The sequence below is a fragment of the Canis lupus genome, chromosome 2 (genome assembly GCF_048164855.1).
Source record: "Canis lupus baileyi chromosome 2, mCanLup2.hap1, whole genome shotgun sequence".
NCBI classification, from domain to species: domain Eukaryota; kingdom Metazoa; phylum Chordata; class Mammalia; order Carnivora; family Canidae; genus Canis; species Canis lupus.
The window spans coordinates 60407033-60428681 of NC_132839.1; the positions used below are offsets into that span (position 1 = coordinate 60407033).

The 21649-nt window shown below is 42.4% G+C and overlaps 1 protein-coding gene across 10 annotated transcripts in view; it reads left to right on the top strand.

The window, feature by feature from the left end:
• Positions 1-21649, top strand: part of KIAA0232 (KIAA0232 ortholog) — a 94041-nt gene that overhangs the window by 12197 nt on the left and 60195 nt on the right. Inside the window, exon 1 of one of the 10 annotated variants that reach the window (XM_072802715.1) lies at positions 762-888. The exons of the other annotated variants lie outside the window; for them this stretch is intronic. The gene's annotated coding sequence lies outside the window, so the exon portion shown is untranslated. Of the gene's footprint in view, positions 1-761; positions 889-21649 lie in introns of those variants that run through there. 10 annotated transcript variants of the gene reach the window in all.

Sequence of the window (21649 nt, forward strand, 5' to 3'; positions counted from 1 at the left end):
GTTTTTGTATTTTTTTTGAAGACCTGTTACAAGTTGAGATGCTAGTCAGACCCCTAACTGTCTAGTAGCCTCATGACTCTAGAATTCTGGCATTCATGAGAGAAGCAGAGTATAGTTTGGAGGAATTGCTACCTAGATGGTATTTAAAATCATGGGACTGGAGATCATGTAGGATGGTGCTGTTCAGTAAGCTAGCCTCGAGCCACATGTGGTTTTTGAGCACTTAAATTGTGGCTAGTTTGACTTGAGAAATGCTGTGTCATACATACACCAGATTTCCAAGACTCAGTATGGGGAGAAAAGAATGTAAAATATCAATGATTTTTTACCTCGATTATGTTTGGGGTGATTATATTTTGAATCTATAGAGTTAAATAAAATATATTGCTAAAATTAATTTTACCCATTTCCTTTTTAATGTGGCTACTGGAAAATTTGACATTGAATACTGGTAACTTATATCTTGCTGTTGGGTGGTACTAATGGAGGAAGCACATGTAGGTAGAGAAGTCCAAGGACAGCCTGGAGAGCCAGCGGAGGGGAGTTGGAGGAGGGTGGTGGTGATATTAGTTGTAGTCTGTGGGCAAGTGAGCTTCTCTAAAGTTTCTCTAGAACTTGTGGAAAAGAATCAGAGAGCAACTGGGCCTGGCCACTGTACAGTAGATGGGCTTAACTCTTTAGACAGGAACAGATTTCAGACATGGTCTGGAGGATCAGGATCTTTCCCTATGACTCTTTTTGTTTTTGGTTTTGTTTTAAAGTGAGTTTCATCAGGACGAGGATGCAGCCTGTACAGTGAGAGCTTTGCTGTAATGTGGCCTTTGCAGAAGAACCACACAGTTGAAGAAAGCACACACGTAGGAGCTTTGATGCAGTTAATGCAGCCAGGTGACTCTAATGACCCTCAAAACCTTGGTCTCAGGCTCTCTCCCACCTTGTACCTTTGCTTGATGCAATTCCTGTAAGAATATCTTACCTCCCTTCTCATTCTGTGTTCAGTAGAGTACCTTTTAATGTTCACTTAGGCCCTGGAAGTGGACTCAGCCACCCTGAGGGAGGGCTTTGTTACCATCTCTCTTGTCATTCGGTTCCGGTGCATGATCTCATGTCCAGGGCACTCCCGCCCTGAGCGTCTTCCAGAGACCTGGAGCTGGGACCAGGCTTTGACCCCAGTTGGTCTCAGGACCTTGCAGGTGCTGCTGCTCACGGGCTGCTGCTTATTACTGCACCGGTGAGGACTGGTGGGCACCAGTGGCTGTATTGTTACAGTATCAGGCGAAGGTTTCTTCCTTTACATCTTACTCTTTTTCCCCCTGCATTTCTCCCATTTCTAAACGTACACATGCACATTTAGGAACAGTGTTCATGACAGTTTTTTCCCCTAGCTATGTGGTAGAAACTGTCATGGAAATGGAAACTCCTCTGAGTGGACTTACCCAGGCCTTGCCAAGGTAGGCAAAGGAGTACCTTGAAAAGGACCTGGTAGCATCTTGCAGTCTGCTGTTGGCTAAAGTGGGGCCAAAGCTGGTCTCACTTTCCCTCTGGCGCAGGGTTCAGGTCTGTCAGCTTCTCAAAGTGTCTCTAGGTCTGTGGGGATGGTGAACAGTAGTGGCCAAGCCAAAAACTTTGATTAGGAAGGATATGCTAAATGCAACGTAAAAAGGCTTTGCTTTGATCTTTCAAAATTGTGAGACAGCGAGGCTGCAAGTTGGATGAGGAGCCAATGGTGGACTGCACCTGGACTGCAATGGCCCTGGTCTGCACCTGCCTCTGGATCCTGACTACACTTTAGTGTCTTAATCCATAAATGCAGAGGTTTGGTTTAGCTCCCTGTTTTTTCATGCTGTAAAAGTGGTATCTGGCACACAGCAGGTGCTCAAATGTTTGTTGAATGAATGGATGGATGGGAGGGAGGGAGCCTAGACACTTAGGGCCTAAGGTGGTGGGGGAAGGCCAGGAGTTTGGGTACTCCCTGTGCTCCTCACCTGTGCCACTATAACCTGTTTCAGGCATAGTATTAGGTTTTGCCTCTTTGAGAAATGTCTGAACAGCACTAGATGAGACGGTGTCTCAGAGTGTTACGTCATCATGCTCCTGGCACCGATGCCTGTGCATTCCTTCCTCCTCACCATCATATTGCATGTTCTTTTCATGAACTGGAAGCTGCAGGAGCTTCCCAGGGCTGCCATGAGGCAGTGCCACAGCCTGGGTAGCTGACAGCGACACAGATTTATCATTCCAGGTCTGAAATGCAGGTGTCAGGAGGCTGGGTTCCTTCTGATGGTTCTGAGGAAGGACCTATTCTGTGCCTCTCTCTTGGCTTCTGGTGTCCTTAGCTTGTATGCATCTCTGTCGGCACGTGGCCTCCTCTCTGGGTCCCTGTCCCCGTTTCCCTTATCTCATAAGGACATTGGGTTAGGGTCTGAACCGAGGTAGATTGACTAGTGGTTGTAAGAGAATGGAAAGGAGAGACTTGCTGAAAGTGACTGTGGTTCCTAGGACTTTGATTAGCATATCCATGTTCCTAAACATGGAACGGAGAGTTTCCATGGAGTGGAAATGTGGATTCTGGTTTATCTACAGAGCAAATGATGACATGGGCCATTGAAGATGCTTATTTCATTTCATGCGCTGAAATCACATTCTTCTAGCTTTAAAATTACCAGAGAACATTCCACCATTGCCCCTCATGTTAAGCTGCTTTGTCACCCTCACTGTGTCCTGCATATTCACCAAATGGTAGTGGTTTCTGATTTAAAAAAAAAAAAAAAAAAAAAAATTTTTTTATATATATATATATATTATTTATTTATTTATTTATATTTTTGGTTTCTGATATTTAAATACAGTTAAGGGTCACTTGACTCTGATGGGGCGGTCAGTTCCTATCTGAGTGTCACAAGTTGGGGTCTTTGGGAAGCAGATTCTCTGGAGAGTACCCGTAGACAGTTCAGCTGATGTTGATTAAGAGGTACCTGTGGGGGTGGTGCAGTCAGTTAAGTGTCTGACTCTTGGTTTTGGCTCAGATTGTGAAATTGAGCCCCACATCAGGCTCCGTACTTAAGATTCTTTCTTCTCTCTTCCTCTGTGCCCCACCCCCTCAGTTCTCTCTTTCTCTTAAAAAACAAAAAGAAAAGGCACCCATGGGGTCCACTCCTGTAGAAAGGAGGAAGACATTGGGCTGCCTTTGTAGGCCCAGCCCAGCCTTGGCTAACCCCATGGGGAGGTGTGAAGCTAGAATAGCTCTTTGGAGTCACCCCCAAGATGCACCAAATGACCAGACCTGCACGCTCACATCACTTGTTGGAGGTGGAGATCTCTTGGGAAGGATGTTAGATGGGGCTGCTTTTTGTCTCTGGGGCAGTCCCTGAAGAGACTGACAGTCCCTGAAGAGGCTGACATGGCACTCCTGGTGGCCCACAGCACTTCCTTCATGGGGGTCTGGGTGGTACAGCAGTGTCAGCCACAGTTAGATGGTAGCTTTCCTAGAAAAAGTTTTTATTGATTTGATTTAACGTATTCATTGGCCTTCTGAAGAAATATAGGGTAACTGGGCTCCCCTTTCTCTGAGTCCTGTTAGCTGTCCTCCCCATCTCCTCCCACTACATGTGAAATGGGGGGGCATAAATAGTTAAAGTGCACATTATGCTTTTCTTTTCCTCATTAAACATACTGGTTTTGGGCGCCAAGGGGGCTCAGCCAGTTGAGCATCTGCTTTTGGATCAGGTCATGATCTTGGCGTCCTGGGATTGAGCCCCATGTCAGGCTCCCTGCTCCTCCCCCTGCTCATGCTCTGTCAAATAAATAAAATCTTAACAGCAACATACTGGTTTCCTTAAACTTAAATAATTTCACATGGTGGGATCCCTGGGTGGCGCAGCGGTTTGGCGCCTGCCTTTGGCCCAGGGCGCGATCCTGGAGACCCGGGATCGAATCCCATGTCAGGCTCCCAGTGCATGGAGCCTGCTTCTCCCTCTGCCTGTGTCTCTGCCCCTCTCTCTCTCTCTCTCTGTGTGACTATCATAAATTAAAAAAAAAAAAAAATTCACATGGTACCTATGATAACCTGTGATTTTCTTGGTGTGATTGAGACTTCTTTGATTTTCTTTAACCATCTAGCTGCATATTTTCACAAATTTATCAGTGGCATTAGGATCCCTGGAACAATAGCTCAGTCTCAAAATTTTGGGACCTATTTCATGTGAATATAAAGTTCTTGGTTCATTTAATCCTACCTTCCTTTTCCCTTTGTTTGAATTTGTCCGGCTTTAATGATTTGAAGGACTCCTTATGGGGGATCTGTGGCCAAATGGGACTCCCCAAGATCAGAATTTAACTCTTGGATAGCTGGAGTTAGGTGTGCATCATTGCTGCTAAAGGCCTTCCTTTGGGGCCAGAAGGACCCTTTCAGTGGTTGCAAGTTGTTACCAGATAGTCCATAGTGGAGAGGAGCTTGACTCTGGAGTTAGTCTCGTCTGCTTTCAGATCCCAGCTCTTCCTCTTTCTTGCTGTTTGGAGAAATCAATTTTCTATTCTCAGTTTCTGTATTATCTGTACAAAGGGAATAATAACGGTGTCTACCTCATGGGGTGTTCAAATGAAATGAACATGCATGTAGAACACTTCGATAGTAAATTCCATAAACAGAAGCTGCTTCTGCTGTCACTGGAGGAAAACCACCTTTATGTTATAGGACAGGAAGTACCTTCACTCATCTATTCTAGACATCGAGGACTGAACTATAGCTATGATCTTAGCAAATTGCAAAGAAGGAAATGTCCCTGACCAGTGCAGGATGTCTAGAGAAAACCTACAGAGAACATCAGTTTTAATGAGGAAGTGTGGGGACATTTCCTGTATAGTTGGGTACAGGACAAAGGACACCCTGTGATGCCACTTGTTTTCATTGTGCTGCTGAGGTGAGGGCAGGCCTACATGACCCACCTAAGGATGGCAACTCTAGGAACGCAAAACTGTTGCATTTGCAGATGATGATTCTGTATAAAACCTAGGAGAGTCTGTGACTGAGTATCTGGGAATAAACCTGTGTGTGGAACATGAAAACTTGGAAGGTCTAGGAGGAGACCTAAATAAATGGAGAAATGGTCCTCGTTCATAAGTAGGAAGACTCAGTAGTGGAAAGCCGTCCGTTCTCCCGAAACTGATCTCTGTATTTAATGCATTTCCAATGAAAATCCCAGCAGGGTTTCTCAAGGAATGTGGTGGCTGATCCTAAGATTCTAAGCAAGAACAAAGGGCCAAGGTACTGGGAAGACGTTCCTGAGAACCAATCGATGCCTCACGTAAGAGCATAGTGGCTCAGGCAATGCAGTGTGTTGAGCAGAGGAGAGCCCAGGAGACGTGTGGTTATGGATCTAAAAGAGCTGTGTAGTGACATATGGGGACAGAGGGTAGATCCGTAAGTGACACCAGCACAGTTGGGCTTCCAGATAGAAAGATGTGCAATTAGGTCCTGCTGCATTAATTCTAGCTATAGGTGACTTGTAGACAGATTGAGGACCTGGATATTGTTTTAGATTTGATAAGGTTGTACTGTGGTGACAGGACCCCCAAATGTCAGGGGCCTGAGCACCAAACAGTTCTTCGTGGCCCATGTCATGCATTGGCATCTGCGAGTCAGTTGTGGTGGCTCTCCTCTTGAGACCTAGGCTGAGGAGGTGGCCCTGTTTGGGACACGTTCTTTCTGTGCTAGCACGGGAGGCCAGGCCTAATCACATGATTGCTTTTCAAGCTGCTTGGATATGGCTTAGGTCACGTCTACTATGGTCCATTGGCCACACCAGTTCCTGGGGCTCAGGGCGGGGCCTTTCAGCCTCTGGGAAGGCACCGCCGCCCTGTCCCATGGCCATGACCACAGGGGCCTGCTGTGTGATGGGACATATGAGGGAAACCAGGGGCTGCTTGGGAATAGTAGTTCAGTTTGCCACAATAGGAGAAGGAAACCTTGAATACATTTAAAAGAAAGTATAGACTAGCATCTCACTGATCTTGAGGTGGGGAAAGACGGGGTGCCTGGCTGGCTCGTTCCGTACAGCATGGGACTCTTGTCCTTGGAGTAATGAGGTCAAGCTCCGCATTAGGCCTAGAGCTTCCTTTAAAAAAGAAAAAAAGTACATTTGTCACCTGGGGACCTTGGTAGAAGGGAGTTTGTGATTCAGTGGGTTTGCTAAGTTCTGATGTAACATCTGTCATTGTAGTGACCATCTCTCCTCTTAAGCCTGGTCCTCAATTGCTCTGGTAGTTAAAGTCACCATTGGTGGGGGTGGAGAATTGGTTTGTAGATAATGCCTTCTGCATAAATTACATAGGTTTTTGACCTTGTCACTGAGGAGCTGAGACGTGAATGTTTAGGGATTTTTTTTTTTTTTTTAATTTTAAAGATGTTATTTACTTACTCATGAGACTGAGGCAGAGACACAGGCAGAGGGAGAAGGAGGCTCCTTTTGGGGACCCCAATATGGGACTCGGAATCCCAGGACCCTGGGATCACGACCCGAGCCAAAGACAGTTTTTCAACTCCTGAGCCATCTAGGCACCCCCTGTCCAGGGATCTAGAACACAACTCTAATCCCAGATCACTCCTGTGGTTCTTGTTACAGGTTGTTAGGTGGTAGTACCTGAAAGATGCATCTGGATAAGATTACTCTCGTTTATTAAATATTTCCAAGGATTATTAGATTTTTTTTCCCCCAGAGTTGTCTTAATTTCATATTAACTTGAGTAGAATATTATTAACCCCAAATTAAGTATTTTATGTGATAGAAAACTTGACCAGAATCTATAAGAAAAGCATAGTCAACTTTATATTTAAGAGGAGTCATTTGAAAGTTGACTTTTATGTTTAGTGTTTGGATACTTAACTGTTTCTGTTTATTTGCTTTTCTTAGTTGTTTGTGTATATTTGTTGTGTATATGAGTGCATATGTCTGCTACTTTTTTCTTTACATTTACCTTTGTAATATTTATGATTTGAACATATCAGTGAGATTATAAAGTTTTGACCTGTATAGACCTCTACAGAACATCATGCCAGTCTATTTTTTGAGAAGGGTTTTTTGGTTTGGTTTTTTAAGTATTTTACTATTTGGGGGTGGGGAGGAGCAAGGGATGGGTGGAGAGAGATAAGCAGACTCTGTGCTGAGCACAGAGCCTGACATGAGGCTTGATCTCATGACCCTGAGATCATGACCTGAGTTGAAACCAAGAGTTGGACATTTAAACTTTTTTTTTTTTTTTAAGATTTTATTTATTTAGTCATAGACACAGAGAGAGAGAGGCAGAGACACAGGCAGAGGGAGAAGCAGGCTCCACACAGGGAGCCCGATGTGGGACTCGATCCCGGGTCTCCAGGATCACACCCCAGGCTGCAGGCGGCGCCAAACCGCTGTGCCACCGGGGCTGCCCAAGAGTTGGACATTTAAATGACTCAACCACCCAGGTGCCCTGAGAAGAGTTTTAATTAGTGTAAAATTCCAATCCAAAATCTGTCACCTTTGTGCCATACTTTGCTAGATATTTTATTTTTTGAAACTATTATGGGTACCTGAGTGGCTCAGTCAGTTAAGCATCTGCCTTCAGCAAAATCATGGTCCTGAGGTCCTGGGATCAAGTCCCTCATCGGGCTCCCTGCTCAGTGGAGAGTCTGCTTCTCCCTCTCCCACTGCTCCCCCTGCTTTGTGTTCTTTCCTCCTATCAAATAAATAAAAAATAAAATCTTCCAAAAAAAAACCCCTATTATTTTATTGTTAAGGAATTCACTTCTATGACTGTCATGAAGCCCAGGCTGGGTTACCTGGAGGTAACTATACGACTCTGGAGTTTCTGGTTATAGGCATTGTCTTCTCTAACTCAGCTGAAACCCTGACTCATGAGGCCTCAATCCCTGCCTCCCTATTCCTGGAAGATGCTAAAGCCAACTGTGTAGGAGGCTTTTTTTTTTTTTTAAGATTTTATTATTCATAGAGACAGAGGGGCAGAAACAGGCAGAGGGAGAAGCAGGCTCCATACAGGAAGCCCGACGTGGGACTCGATCCTAGGTCTCCAGGATCATACCCCAGGCTGCAGGCAGCACTAAACCGCTGCGCCACCGGGGCTGCCCTGTAGGAGGCTTTTTCAGAGGAGAAGACCATTGTGTCTTCCCAGAAGATGAACACTTCCTTTTGTTTTATGAGGCAGGTAGCAGCCCTAAACCACAGGCAGGCTGGGACCTGTGCAGGCCACTGAATATATTAAAGATTTTATTTATTTATTTTTAGGGAGAGTATAAGAGAGTGGGCATAGGGGGGAAGGGGCAGAGGGAGAGGGAGAGAGAGTCCCAAGAAGAGTCTGCTGAGCGCAGAGCCCAGTGTGAGGCTCAGTCCCATGACCCCAAGATCATGACCTGAGCAGAAATCAAGAGGTGGATAGTTCACTGGCTGTGCCACCCAGGTATCCCGACCACTGACTATTTTAAATAGATTTTCAAGAATAGGGACACCTGGATGGCTCCGTGGTTGAGCATCTGCCTTTGGCTTGGGTCATGATCCTGGGGTCCTCAGATCAAGTCTCCTATCAGGCTCCCCGTGGGGAGCCTGGTTCTCCCTCTGCCTATGTCTCTGTCTCTCTCATGAATAAGTAAATAAAATCTTAAAAAAATATTTTCGGGATCCCTGGGTGGCTCAGCGGTTTAGCCCCTGCCTTCGGCCCGGGGCGTGATCCTGGAGTCCTGGGATCGAGTCCCACATCGGGCTTCCTGCATGGAGCCTGCTTCTCCTTCTGTCAGTGTCTCTGCCTCTCTCTCACACATCTCTGTGTTTCTCATGAATAAATAAAATATTAAAAAAAAAAAGTGGAAGTCAAAACAAGGCCTAATACAGACTTCCTTTAAAAAAAATTTTTCAAGAATATTGCATTGTTAATATTGCATTATCTTTAAAGTATTTATATTTTGGGTCTTGAGTATCATTGATGTATGGAGAATTCCATAGGTATACAATCCTATTAATGCCACTCTACTTGGTCTCTAAGAGTAGTGGGGCTTCTCAGCGTGTTTCTCAGATTCTGGGGTGCCTCAGAGTACACTGAAAATCAGTAGCCTTTCTAAATTTTTTAGCCAGCTGTGCTTGACCCCAGCAAATGTTTATGGACTACAAGCACTTCTCAATTAGCTTGCCCTCCACCACCCCTGGAGCATGTGCCCTCTGAGCACCCAAGCTTGGCCATCTTGAGTTCAGACACACTGGTCAGGTGAATTGACTCTTAGTGCTGGCTTCGCCATTAGCATCCTATTAGATCTCCGTCTTTTGAGCTGCTAAAAACACTTGGTGGTTTTGTGCAGTGGAAGGAAATAAACCCAGGATCATTTCAATGGCTGTAAGCAACTCCTTGATCCCTCAGGTGCGTGCTTGCTGCTGTGCCTATAATATACGCTGGCAACTAAGTGGTGTGCATTGAGTGCATTGAATGCAGGCATAGCACCTTATATGTCTATTCCAAGGTTATAGATAAGGACTAGGTGTGTCTAGGGGAAAGGGGGAAATCTGGAAGGTTCTGATCCCATATAAAAAGGAGTCTGGATTGATGTGCAGCACAATAGAATTTATGCAGATTTTTTAAAGGGAAATAAAGGAGAAGGGTGTACTTAATGATCTTATTCTTAAATGGTATCTTTAGTTTAACTTTTCAACCTTAGGAAATTGAGGATGTAAGGACCCTAAAAGATCTAGGTCTTTCTTATGACTTGGCCCTTAGGAAAATGTTAAGTGTTTCTGGTTAAAAGGTCATATTTCCCAAAGTGTTCTCAGGAACATAGAAGAGGTCTGTAATTAAATAAGTATGGAAAATGCTATCTACTTTGTTTCCTCCCTAGAGGTTCCAGATGCACATTATCATATTAAAAGTTTTAAGACCTCCTAAAATAAATAAACCTACTTTTGTTTCAGTTCTGGTATTTCCCTAATTTATGCAAAAGGAAGAAATTTCTATGGCAAAAATAATAAATTTTTTTATCACCTAGAATAATGAATACACTTTGGGGAAACTGTAGCAGGTTACATTTTAAATGATGACAATGTTCATTTAAATAGCTTTCTAGGAACTCTAACTACATAGTTAATCTAAGAGTCACAGCTAAAGATGATTTAATCTTTGAAACCTATAATTAATGGATGAAAAATACATGTACTTTGAACCTATTCTGAGTTCTGAAATGTATATCATTTTACAAATAGAGGATTTTATACTGATCCTTTAAAATTGCTAACTAGTAGGATATGAATCAGATAATGATCACAAAATTTTTTATTGAACTAGGTATCTCTTATTGAGAAACACTAAATCTTACCAAGGAATTGCTTATTATCGACAAATACCCAACATTTGCTTCAACGTGGATGGAACTGGAGGGTATTATGCTGAGTGAAATGAGTCAATCGGAGAAGGACAAACATTATATGTTCTCATTCATTTGGGGAATATAAATAATAGTGAAAGGGAATAGAAGGGATGGGAGAAGAAATGGGTAGGAAATATCAGAAAGGGAGACAGAACATAAAGACTCCTAACTCTAGGAAACGAACTAGGGGTGGTGGAAGGGGAGGAGGGCGGGGGGTGGGGGTGAATGGTGACGGGCACTGAGGGGGGCACTTGACGGGATGAGCACTGGGTGTTATTCTGTATTTTGGCAAATTGAACACCAATAAAAAATAAATTTATTATTAAAAAAGAATTGTTTATTATCTAATGTCATTTTGGAGAACTGTAATATGTATTACTTAGCTTATGGCTTTATATTAGTATTTTTAAAAAATGGACCAACCACTCTCTTACTGGTGAGCCTCAGAATTTTAGGCCATTTTTCCCCCCACCTCTCGAAACTCAGAAGACAATTCACTTTGTAATTTGAGGTCAGTAGTTGAAAGCTGTAGACTTAAAAAAAAAGTATGTATATATTAAATATATATTATATATATATATATATATATGTATTTTAAATAGAGTGCATGTGTATTGGGGAGGAGGGAGAGAATCTCAACGAGGCTCCACTCTGAGCAAGGAAACCTGATGACAGGAGGTCTTGATCTCATGTGACTTCAGATCCTGACCTGAGATGAAATTGAGTCGGAACCTTAACTAACTGAGCCGCCCAGGCCCCTGAAAGCTGTAGAATTTTTATGAACAGACATTTGACAAGCAACAGGGGCAGTCTGAAAAACGATTATTTGATTGATTGATTTTATTTATTCGTGAGAGAGGCAGAGGCAGAAGCAGGCACCATGCAGGGAGCCTGATGTGGGTGGGACTCGGTCCCTGGGACCCCAGGATCATGCCCTGAGTCGAAGGCAGATGCTCAACTACTGAGTCACCCAGGCATCCCGAAAAACTACTATAATACACCATGATCTAGTATCCTTTTTTTTTTTTTTTTAAAGATTTTATTTATTCATGAGAGACAGGTAGAGGGAGACGCAAACTTCCTGTGGGGACCCCAGTTTGGGACTTGATCCCAGGACCCCGGGATTATCACCTGAGCCGAAGGCAGACGCTCAACCACTGAGCCACCCACATGTCCCCATGATCTAGTATCTTATTTGATAAACTCTTTATCCTTGATTAAATGAATTTTATGTTAGAGCTTTTTGCATTCTCAAAATTCTAAAAATCTGCTTATTTAAATTTTTTGTTTCTAAATAAATTTGCTTAGTGTTTCTGAAAATTTTTATTTCTTAGAGTTGAAGGTCCGTTCAGTTTCTCTTAATTGAAGTTTTTAAATTTCTGAAATTTAGCTTGACCACCTTCCAGCAATTTTTCTAAAAACTTTTAGGATTTCATAATAATGAATTTTGTTTTGATGTTTGAAGTTTGTTTGGTAGCTGTTTTATTGTTTGCAGGAAGACTGTTTCTTTTAGATGTCAGCGTATACATTTACTGCTTTCCCTCTGACCCAAAGGATTTTCCTCATGGGTTTTCATTCTGTAAACTGCCCAACATGCGGTTTGCCCTTTCTAGGGGAAAAATGGCATTTTTTGGTAAGTCTACAATAAGGGCTTTTTTGAAGGCATAAAACTGCCATTCTGTATTCCTGGTAACAAATTCTGATGTCTAAAAGATCTAGATGAGTTATAGACACTGATTATTATAATGTGATAACCTGCAGAGATTTCAGTCTGGAAAAATCAGTCCAGTTTTTCAAACCAGAAATATTAACAGATAAGAATGAATCCTCAAATAACTGACAACAGACTAAAAATTAGAAATCAAGCAGTGTTACTTTGTATAAGCAGTTTATCTCCCTCTGGTTAGGCCAGTTACAGCTCTGAGAACCTGGAGGCTGACCCAGCCTTTGGATTCTGTAAACCCTCGACAAGAGGAGAGATTTTATCCAGTCTAGGCTGACAGCTTCCCTTTTATTTCCTCTCCTTAGACTGTGTTGTCGTTCCCATTTGTTTTTCCTTTAGTGGACGTCTATTCTTTACTACTGATTCTCTGTAGAACCAAGTCCTTTTACCTACCATCATTATCTAGTTAGTTCTTCTTTTTTCTAATCTTTTCAGTTTAGAGATTCACCAGGTCTGTTATGTGTCTGCAATTTAGTAAGACCTTTGTTAGTTCCTATTACTATCAAGTAAATACTCTTACCTACAAGAACAACCCTACATTCATGAAAAGAATTCATTTTAACTGTCACTGGAGAATATACACGAACCAGTTCATTTCTGATAGATTGGCTAGTAAAAAGGGAATTTAATCTACATGCAGTTCTTTCTATTTGTGAGGAAAGCACTCATGTCTCACACTAATCTTGTAGGTTATATTATCTTAAACAGAAGCCTTATTCATTTCCTCAAATTTGACACATTTCTAGATGGGAAAGAGACAATGGGGTCTGATTGTCCATATCTACATAATTTTTCAGATTCAGAGGCTAAACAGGTATGTATGATCAGCTTTTAGCCTGTCGTTTCTTTAGTGATACAAGTTCTGGTTTAGGCTGTGAATTCTCTATGGATTTTCTCTTCTGGCCATAGATTTGCTCTGGAGGCGTGCTACCTACTAAAGAAAATAAACGATCCCTTATATTCTAAATTGATGCAAATCTGTGTGTAACTACCTCGTTACATGTGTGCACTCTCTGATTTATTGGGCAGATATTTAGGATCTTGGTGAGAAGTAGTAGAATCTAAAAGCCAGAGTCGTCATAGTTCAAACATCTACTTTCATTATTCTGTTTTCTTCTGTTTATATTTTGTATGTCCTTTATTTATGCTTCAGATGCTTTTGTGTATGTATGAAAATTGTATTAATACAGAAATTGAGGAATTATACAGTTTCAGGTAATTCAGACTCTTGTATACTGAGTACTTTATCAAATTTACTGTGAAAGTTGTAGTGAAGAAGACTGGTTAAAAAATATGTAGTTAGTGTCAAGTCATAAATTGCAAAAGTACCAAACTAGATCCAAGGGCAGGTGGAAGGTGGTGTGTTTCAGTAGGAAGAAGTACAAGTTGATTAAGGATAAAGACCAAAGCCCCCTAGCATAGGATGGTATATACAGAAAGAACAGACCTAAGGATTATTGATTTTGTGTCACTAGCAGCATACACAAGACCTGGCACACAGAAAGCCTCTAGCACACGTGTGGGTGGTGGAAGAATGAGCTGGGGCTCCTAGGTTAGAGTTGTTCTCCACCTGGGAGCTGAGAACTTGACCAGAGCTCAGCGTTTTCTCCACACACGCCAGTATTAGGAATATTGTATTTCCCAAGGCTGTCTTTGAGAATGTGTTCCATTTAGATTGGGAGAGTGTTTAGTTTGACACAGTTTTGCTCACCTGCCAAGGCCTAAAAATTCTGCTAATTAGCATGTGGAATATGTCACAGTTTGGCTTTGAAGAACTTTCAGCCTTGCTTGTAAAGGAACCCACATGCAGGAGGCAGTTGGAGAATAGTATGGATGCATATCATTGAAAGGCAGAGAGCAGGAGGACAGTGAGTGCCCTAAGTGTCACAGGAAGAGAGCAGTGTGGCTTTAAGTAATTAGGGATGGCTGCTTGGAGGAGTTAGGGCACGAATTGGCTCATTACCATTTAGGTGTTAATGTTTCAGCAGTCCTCATGCCTTCAGAACCTTCCTTAGCTTGTTACTTTAGTCTCTCTTGTGGGACTTATTATTATTATTTGCAGTGTTTTAATTCATCTGCCTTGAATGTTCCACCCAAGTTGACCAGAATGCTGGTTTCAGTAGTGCTAGACTTTATTAAAAAAAAATTTTTTTTTTTAAGATTTATTTGAGGGGAGTGCAGAGCAAGTAAGAACTCAAGTTGGGTGGGGGTGCAGACAGAGGGAGAGGGAGAAGCAGGCTCCCCACTGAGCTAGGATCATGGCCTGAGCCAAAGGCAGATGCTTAACTGACTGAGCCCCCCAGGCATCCCTAGTGTTAAACTTTAGAGTTGTCTCCTATCAGGAGCCTCACATTTTAGCTCTTGAAGTAATCCTTAAGGCTATTGACACCTATCACTGCTCTTCCCTCCTCCCTGGCATGGGAGAGGAGTGTGCTTCCCCTACCCCCACTTGAAGTGAGTGAGGCCATGAGACTTGGCTTTGACTGGTGAGATGTGGGGCTCACTTCCAGGAAGGAGTTTCCAAAGCACTGGTGCATGCTCTGACCCAGGTTTTCTTTCCCCGTGGTTCCTGGACTAGCAGTAGCAACCCTACTGACATCTTGTGTACCAGAGAGGTTATGCTGTGGTTATGCTGAGTGTCCCTGCCAGTCCTGGATGGACATGTAGCAGGAGCATATAAAGCCTTTGTTAAGCTTCTGTGATTTGGGGATTGTTTATTTCTGCAGCATAATATACTTTATTTGACTAGATAACCTTTCTTACCAAATTTTGAGCTTTAGCACCCCATCCTGATTATTCTCGGTTTTCTTTTTGCTTTGTCAGTAAGCTTCATGGTTCTTGCTGTTCTGTATACAGTTTGACATTGTCACTGAGCCTTCCATGGATTACTTTCTACTGTAATGACATTTGACCCCTATCAAACACAAAGGCAGATGTTTTCTACTTCCCTCCGGCAATCCCTCTGGCACATTGTACTGTCTCAGAATGGTTGTGCTTAGCACCCATTTTCTGGGTATGAGGAGTGTCTCTCATGGTCCTAGGTACATGAGGAAGGGTACATGGATTCTGTTGAGCCAATGACCCTTTTTTAGTCAAACGTAGTTCATTTGCTGAAGAGAATCAAAGCCAGTATTGTTCAGAACTTCTGCCGTGACAGAAATGTCCTATATTTGCACAGTAGCCACTAGCCATGTGTGGCTTTGAGCTCTTGAAATGTGGCTGGTGTGGCCAATTTTTTTTTTATGTGCTATTTTAAAAAAAAGATTTTTACTTATTTGAGAGAGAGTGAGTGAGACAGAGAAGGAGCAGGGGTAGAGTCAGAGGGAGAAGGAGAAGCAGACTCCTCACTGAGCAGGGAGCCAGACTCATGGCTCAGTCCTAGAACCCGGAGATCATGACCTGAGCAGAAGGCGGATGTTTAACTGACTGAGCTGCCTAGGTGCCCCAGAAAACATTTGAAGTTCTATGGAAAGGAAAAAAACACTGATAATGAAAATTATCACATGAAAATACTGTGAATTATATTAGGGTGGAGAAATTGTGTGTGGGCATCCTTTTTTTAAGATTTTATTTATTTATTCATGGGAGACACACACCAGAGAGAGGCAGAGACACAGGCAGAGGGAGAAGAAGGCTCCACGCAGGGAGCCCTACGTGGGACTCGATCTGGGTCTCCAGGATCAGGCCCTGGGCTGAAGGTGGTGCTAAACCGCTGAGCCACCCAGGCTGCCACATCCTTCTCTTGTATTTAGAAAAATACTTAGTTTTTTTGTTTTTGTTTTTTAATGAAAGTAGATGGGATTCACTTGAGCAGAAAAGCAGAAGTGCTTGGAGAGTAAGAGTAAGTCTGTTGAACAGATTTCCCTCCACAAGATCTGCCCTTTCCATTTTGCCCAGAGAAACACGGTTTAGAACTGTTGACTGGTGCTCTTTATGATCAGTTATGCTGTAACACAAGCAAATTGAGAATATTCCACAGATGATAGATATGTACCATGTCAGAAAGAGATGGTGCTTTTTTTTTTTTTTTTTTAAGGTTTTATTTATTCATGAGAGACACACCGAGAGAGGCAGAGACACAGGCAGGAGAAGCAGGCTCCATGCAGGGAGCCCGATGTGGGACTTGATCCCGGGTCTCCAGGATCACGTCCTGGGTTGAAGGTGGCACTAAACCGCTGAGCCACCCGGGCTGCCCGAGATGGTGCTTTTGAAATAATTTTTATATGTTTCCAGCAAATCTAAAAACATTCACTATAAAAAAAAACATTCACTATATTACAAAAGAAGAAGGGAAATACTCTAATATTTAAATTTAGCTGGTCACTTGTCTCCTGTGCTTGAGCTCTAAAGAAACTGAACTACAGAATGTCTGATTCTCAGAGCTTATAGGACTCACTGCTGCTTGTACCCTAGGTGACTTGTCACACCCACTAATGGGGGCTGTAATTTGAATTACTTCTAGGAATGTGTGTGGTGTTACGAAGAGTACAGAAAGACAGCATTATGTTTCTTGGCACGTTGTTATAATAAGGGAAGAGATTTTGGAAGATGAGTGAACTTCTTCAAAATGACCTTCATTCCACCTCAAAAATCCCTTGTTAAATTACTCATATGAAACTTGTAGCCTTACCAAGTCTTAATTATTTGTTAAATAAATATTTACTTGTATAATAAGTATTAGATCGGTTTTCTTTTTTTCCTTGTGGACAAATCCTTTGGGACTAATTATATGACTCGAAAATGTTTATACAGACTAGATAAAGAATTAAAGGCTTTTATTTTTATTTTTAAAGATTTATTTATTTATCCATGAGAGAGACAGAGAGATAGAGGCAGAGACACAGGCAGAGGGAGAAGCAGGCTCCATGCAGGGAGCCCAACGTGGGACTCGATCCTGGGTCTCCAGGATCACACCCCAGGCCAAAGGCGGTGTTAAACCCCTGGGCCACTGGGGCTGCCCGAGGCGGGTAGTTTGTAACAGTACCTTCCATTCGTATGACTTTATGAAATGCAAAGGCCACAAAATATTTGCTCATTGCAACAACCTTGTGAGAGATTTGAGGTGTAGAGAGAGCACATATATATTATTCTGTTTTACAGGTGAGGAAACAAGTTATAGAAACCAGCTCTTAAGTAGCGAAGGTGAGATGGACTACAAAACCCTAAATGTTATGCTGGGCTCATGTACTTTCCACTCTTTTGTGCTAGGGCTCATGTACTTTCCACTCTTTTGTGCTACCTTCAAGAATTAAAAAAGACATAAGTGATATAGAAACTTCCATGGGCATTTAATTATAGCTATGTATATTTTTTTGCATCCTGGGTCTCCAGGATCAGGCCCTGGGCTGAAGGCAGACGCTAAACCGCTGAGCCACCTGGGCTGCCCCTTTTTTATGTATTTAAAAAATATATTTATTGGAGAGACAGAGCATGTACTAGTGAGTATGAGTGGGGTGAGGAGCAGAGGGAGAAGCAAACCCCCACTGAGCAGAGAGCCCAGTGTGGGGCTCGATCCCGGGACTCTGGGATCATGACCTGGGCTGAAGGCAGACACTTAATCGATTGAGCCACCCAGATACCCCTATTGTGGGACCTTTTAAATGATCATTTATGCAATCCAGTCTTTGGGATGATTCGGGTTAGTTTTGCATGGGAGAAAGATACGGTGATCCGAAGGCCTTCTTAACTCTGTAAACTTTTGGAGAAAGAATCAGATGTTGAAAAAATGAAGTGAAGCAAAACAGAAAGCCTGGAGTATATATAGTGGTGCTTTTTCTTTAAAACTCTTTTGGAGGGGCAGCCCTGGTGGCGCAGTGGTTTAGCACTGCCTGCAGCCCAGGGCGTGGTCCTGGAGACCCATGTCAGGCTCCCTGCATGGAGCCTACTTCTCCCTCTGCCTGTGTCTCTGTGTGTGTGTCTCATGAATAAATAAATAAAGTCTTAAAAAAAAAAAACTCTTTTAGAGAGGTGCCTCGGCTCAGTGGTTGAGCGTCTGCCTTTGGCTTAGGTCATGATCCTGGGGTCCTGGGATTGAGTCCTGCATTAGGCTTCCCACAGGGAGTCTGCTTCTCCCTCTGCCTATGTCTCTGCCTCTTTCTGTGTGTCTCTCATGAATAAATAAATTAAATCTTAAAAAACAAAAAACCTCTTTTGGAGGAGCACCTGGGTGATTAATTCAGTTAAGCATGTGGCTCAGGTCATCATCTCAGGGTCCTGGGATCGATCTCCTCATCAGGCTCTCTGCTCAGCAGGGAGTCTGCTTCTCCCTCTGTCCCTCCCCAATTATTTTCTCTCTCTCTTGTTCTCTCTCTTTCTCAAATAAATAAAAATTTTTAAAAATCTTAAAAAATTTTTTTGGAGAATTTAGTTAAACCGAAATGAAATTTAACTTCATATTGATTAAATTTCACATTTGGAATGAGCGTAACAGTTTGAAATTTGGGTGTTTGCCAGCTGTGTTCTTGAATTTGCCAGGCAAACATTAAATGGGTTTTGCCTGTGTTTGTCAGACCGTTCCACTGTTTTGACCATGTCATTGATTGTACCCAAAATAAGTTTTCTTGTTTTATTTTATTTTATTTTATTTTAAAGACAGAGAGAGGCAGAGACACAGGCAGAGGGAGAAACAGGCTCCATGCAGGAGACGTGGCTTCAATCCACGGTCTCCAGGATCACGCCGTGGGCTGAAGGTGGCGCTGAACCGCTGAGCCACCTGGGCTGCCCAGTTTTCTTGTTTTAAAGATTTATTTATTTGAGAGAGTGCACATGCGTGAGAGCATACAGAGGGAAAGGGGGAAGCTGACTCCTCGCGGAGCAGGGAGCCCAATGCTGGGCTCAATCCCAGGACCTTGAGATCATAACCTGAGCTGAAGGCAGATGCTTAACCAATTGAGCTACCCAGGCACCTCCAAAATAAGTTCTAATTAAACAAAAATCAGAACCAACATACCTAGGAGTCTCCTTTTAGTTCAGAACTGGAAACAGAGTCTCATTCTGTCATGTGTTCATCCCTCTGTTGAAGGCTTGCTGCTTAGGGAGAAGCAGCTTTGTTAGGGCTCCATATTCTCTACCTGGGTCATCTGCTAAGTTTGAGGTTCAGAATAGGGAGGATGGACACTGGCTCCAAGAACGTTTAGACCTACCATTATGGTACAAGAAGAGCCATCTTGTACTTTTTCTGTCTCAGACCCTATTACTAGGATCCACTCAGAGTTCTTGCATGGACAGCTGCCAGGTAGTCTGATGGTACCAGACTTAGCAGCCTCTGCTCTTCTCCTTTTCCTCTGCAGTCTGAACTATAGAGAGTAAAAAAGATCATAATCCCTAGTAACTCTAGAGATATGTCCTATTATTTTAAAATGTTATGTCATCAGTTATTGAACAAGTTCGAGAAGAGTTCTGTTAGGGGTAAAAATGCAAGGGAAGGTTTTAACCAGCCTTGATGAGATCTTGGGAGTTCAGTGTGCTTTGCTTCATTTTGCATTTTTATGTTGATTTTTTTTCTCACCCACTTCTTGAATCTTTGCACTTGTCTAAAGAAGTGTGAAATTTCTTAATGACAACAGAGAATCCTATACTTGGGTTGAAACCACTTTTCTTTTTTTCTTTTTTTTAAGAGCAAGCGAGAAAGGAGGAGGTACAAGGGGAGAAAGAATATCAAGCAGGTTCCAGTGTCCATCTCAAAACCCTGAGATCATGACCTGAGCCGAAATCAAGAGTCCAACACTCAACTGACTGAGCCACCCAGGCACTACTGATTAGCTTATAATTTAGTTCCATATGGTCAAAGAGTATATTTTCTATGATTTGAATCCTTTTAAATTTGTTACAACCTTCTTTATGGCCCAGAATACAGTCTTCTGTCAGATTGATGATAATATTGCTCGAGTCTTCTAAATCCTTACGGACTTGGTGTTTATTTCTTTCAGTGTTTGAGAGAGGGGGATTTTGATATCTAGTACAAATAATGGCTTTGTTTATATCTTGAAATGCTATCAGTTTTTATTCACACAGTTTGTAACTCTGCTACCAGGTATATAATAAATAGGACTGTTACATCCCTTGGTAATTGACCCCTTTATTGTCACGAAATGACCTTTACTTCTGTTACTACTCCTTGCTCTAAAATGTCAGATACTATAATCATTCTACCTTGTACCTTTTTTTTTTTTTTTTTTTTTTAAGATTTATTTATGAGGCGCCTATGTGGCTTTAGTTGGTTAAACATCTGTCTTTGACTCAGGTCATAATCCCAGGGTCTAATCGGGCTCCCTGCTTAGTGTGGAGCCTGCTTCTCCTTCTCCTTCTTCTTTTTCATGTTCTCTCTTGCTATCTGTGTCTTTCTCTCTTAAATAAAATCTAAAAAAGAAAATGTTTATTTGAGAGAGAAGGAGGGCAAGCATGGGGAGGGGCAGACATGAGAGGGAGAGAGTGAATCCTCAAGCAGACTCGCTACTGAGCATGGAGCCCATGTGGGCTGATCTGAGGACTCCAGAATCAAGAGTCAGCTACCCAACTGAGCCACTCAGATGCCCCTGCACCTTGCTTTTTGTTAATGTTGGCATGGTGTATCTCTTCCCATCCCTTTACTTGGAACTTTGAATGTGGATATTTTTATAAGGAGCATATATTTGCATCTTGCAGTTTTAAAATCCAGTCTGACCACCTCTGCTTTTTAATTGGTTGGTTTGACCATTTATGTTTATTGTGATTATTAACAGCTGTTGTATCACAATCTGTCTCCAGGTGGCATTCTCCCATTGCAGGTAATATGGGAGGAGCTGGTAGGAGTGTTATTAACCCCCGCACCCAGCTTCGCGTTCTGTTACCCTCCATTTTGCTTCCACGTATGTTACAAACCTCACAATAAATTGTTACTATTTTTGTTTCAATAGTGGAATTATCTTTTGAAGATATTGAAATAAAAAAATAAAAAGAAAAAGAAAAATGTAGTTTTTCTTTTTCTTTTTATTTTTTTATTTCTGGTGCACTTTGTTCCTTTGAGTGGATGCATGTTTTGTTCTGGTGTCATCTTCCTTTAGCCTGAAGGACTTCCTGTAACACTTCCCAGAGCTATCTGCTGCTATTGCTGGATTCTTCCAGCATTTGCATGTCTGAAAAAAGTCTTCGTTTCAACTTCGTTTTGGAAGATTTTGTGATGAGTATAGAATTCTATGTTGATGGGTTTTTCTTCCAGTCCTTCAACATTTTTTTGACTGATTATCTTTCTCTTTTGCCTGTTTCTGACAAGAAACTTGGTGTTCTTTTTTTTTTTTCCTTCATCTTATTTTAAAGAGTCTATTTATTTATTTGACAGAGAGCACAAGCAGGAGGGAGCAGCAGGCAGAGGGAGAGGGGAAAAGCAGGCTCCCGGCTAAGCAGAGAGTCTGATGCAGGGCTTGATTCCAGGACCCTAAGATCCCAATCTGAGCTGAAGGCAGACACTTATCTGAGCCACCCAGGTGCTCCAAAACTTGGTGTCCTTAGTCATCTTTTGCTCTGTTCTACCTGATGTGTCTTTTCTCCCCAGAGGC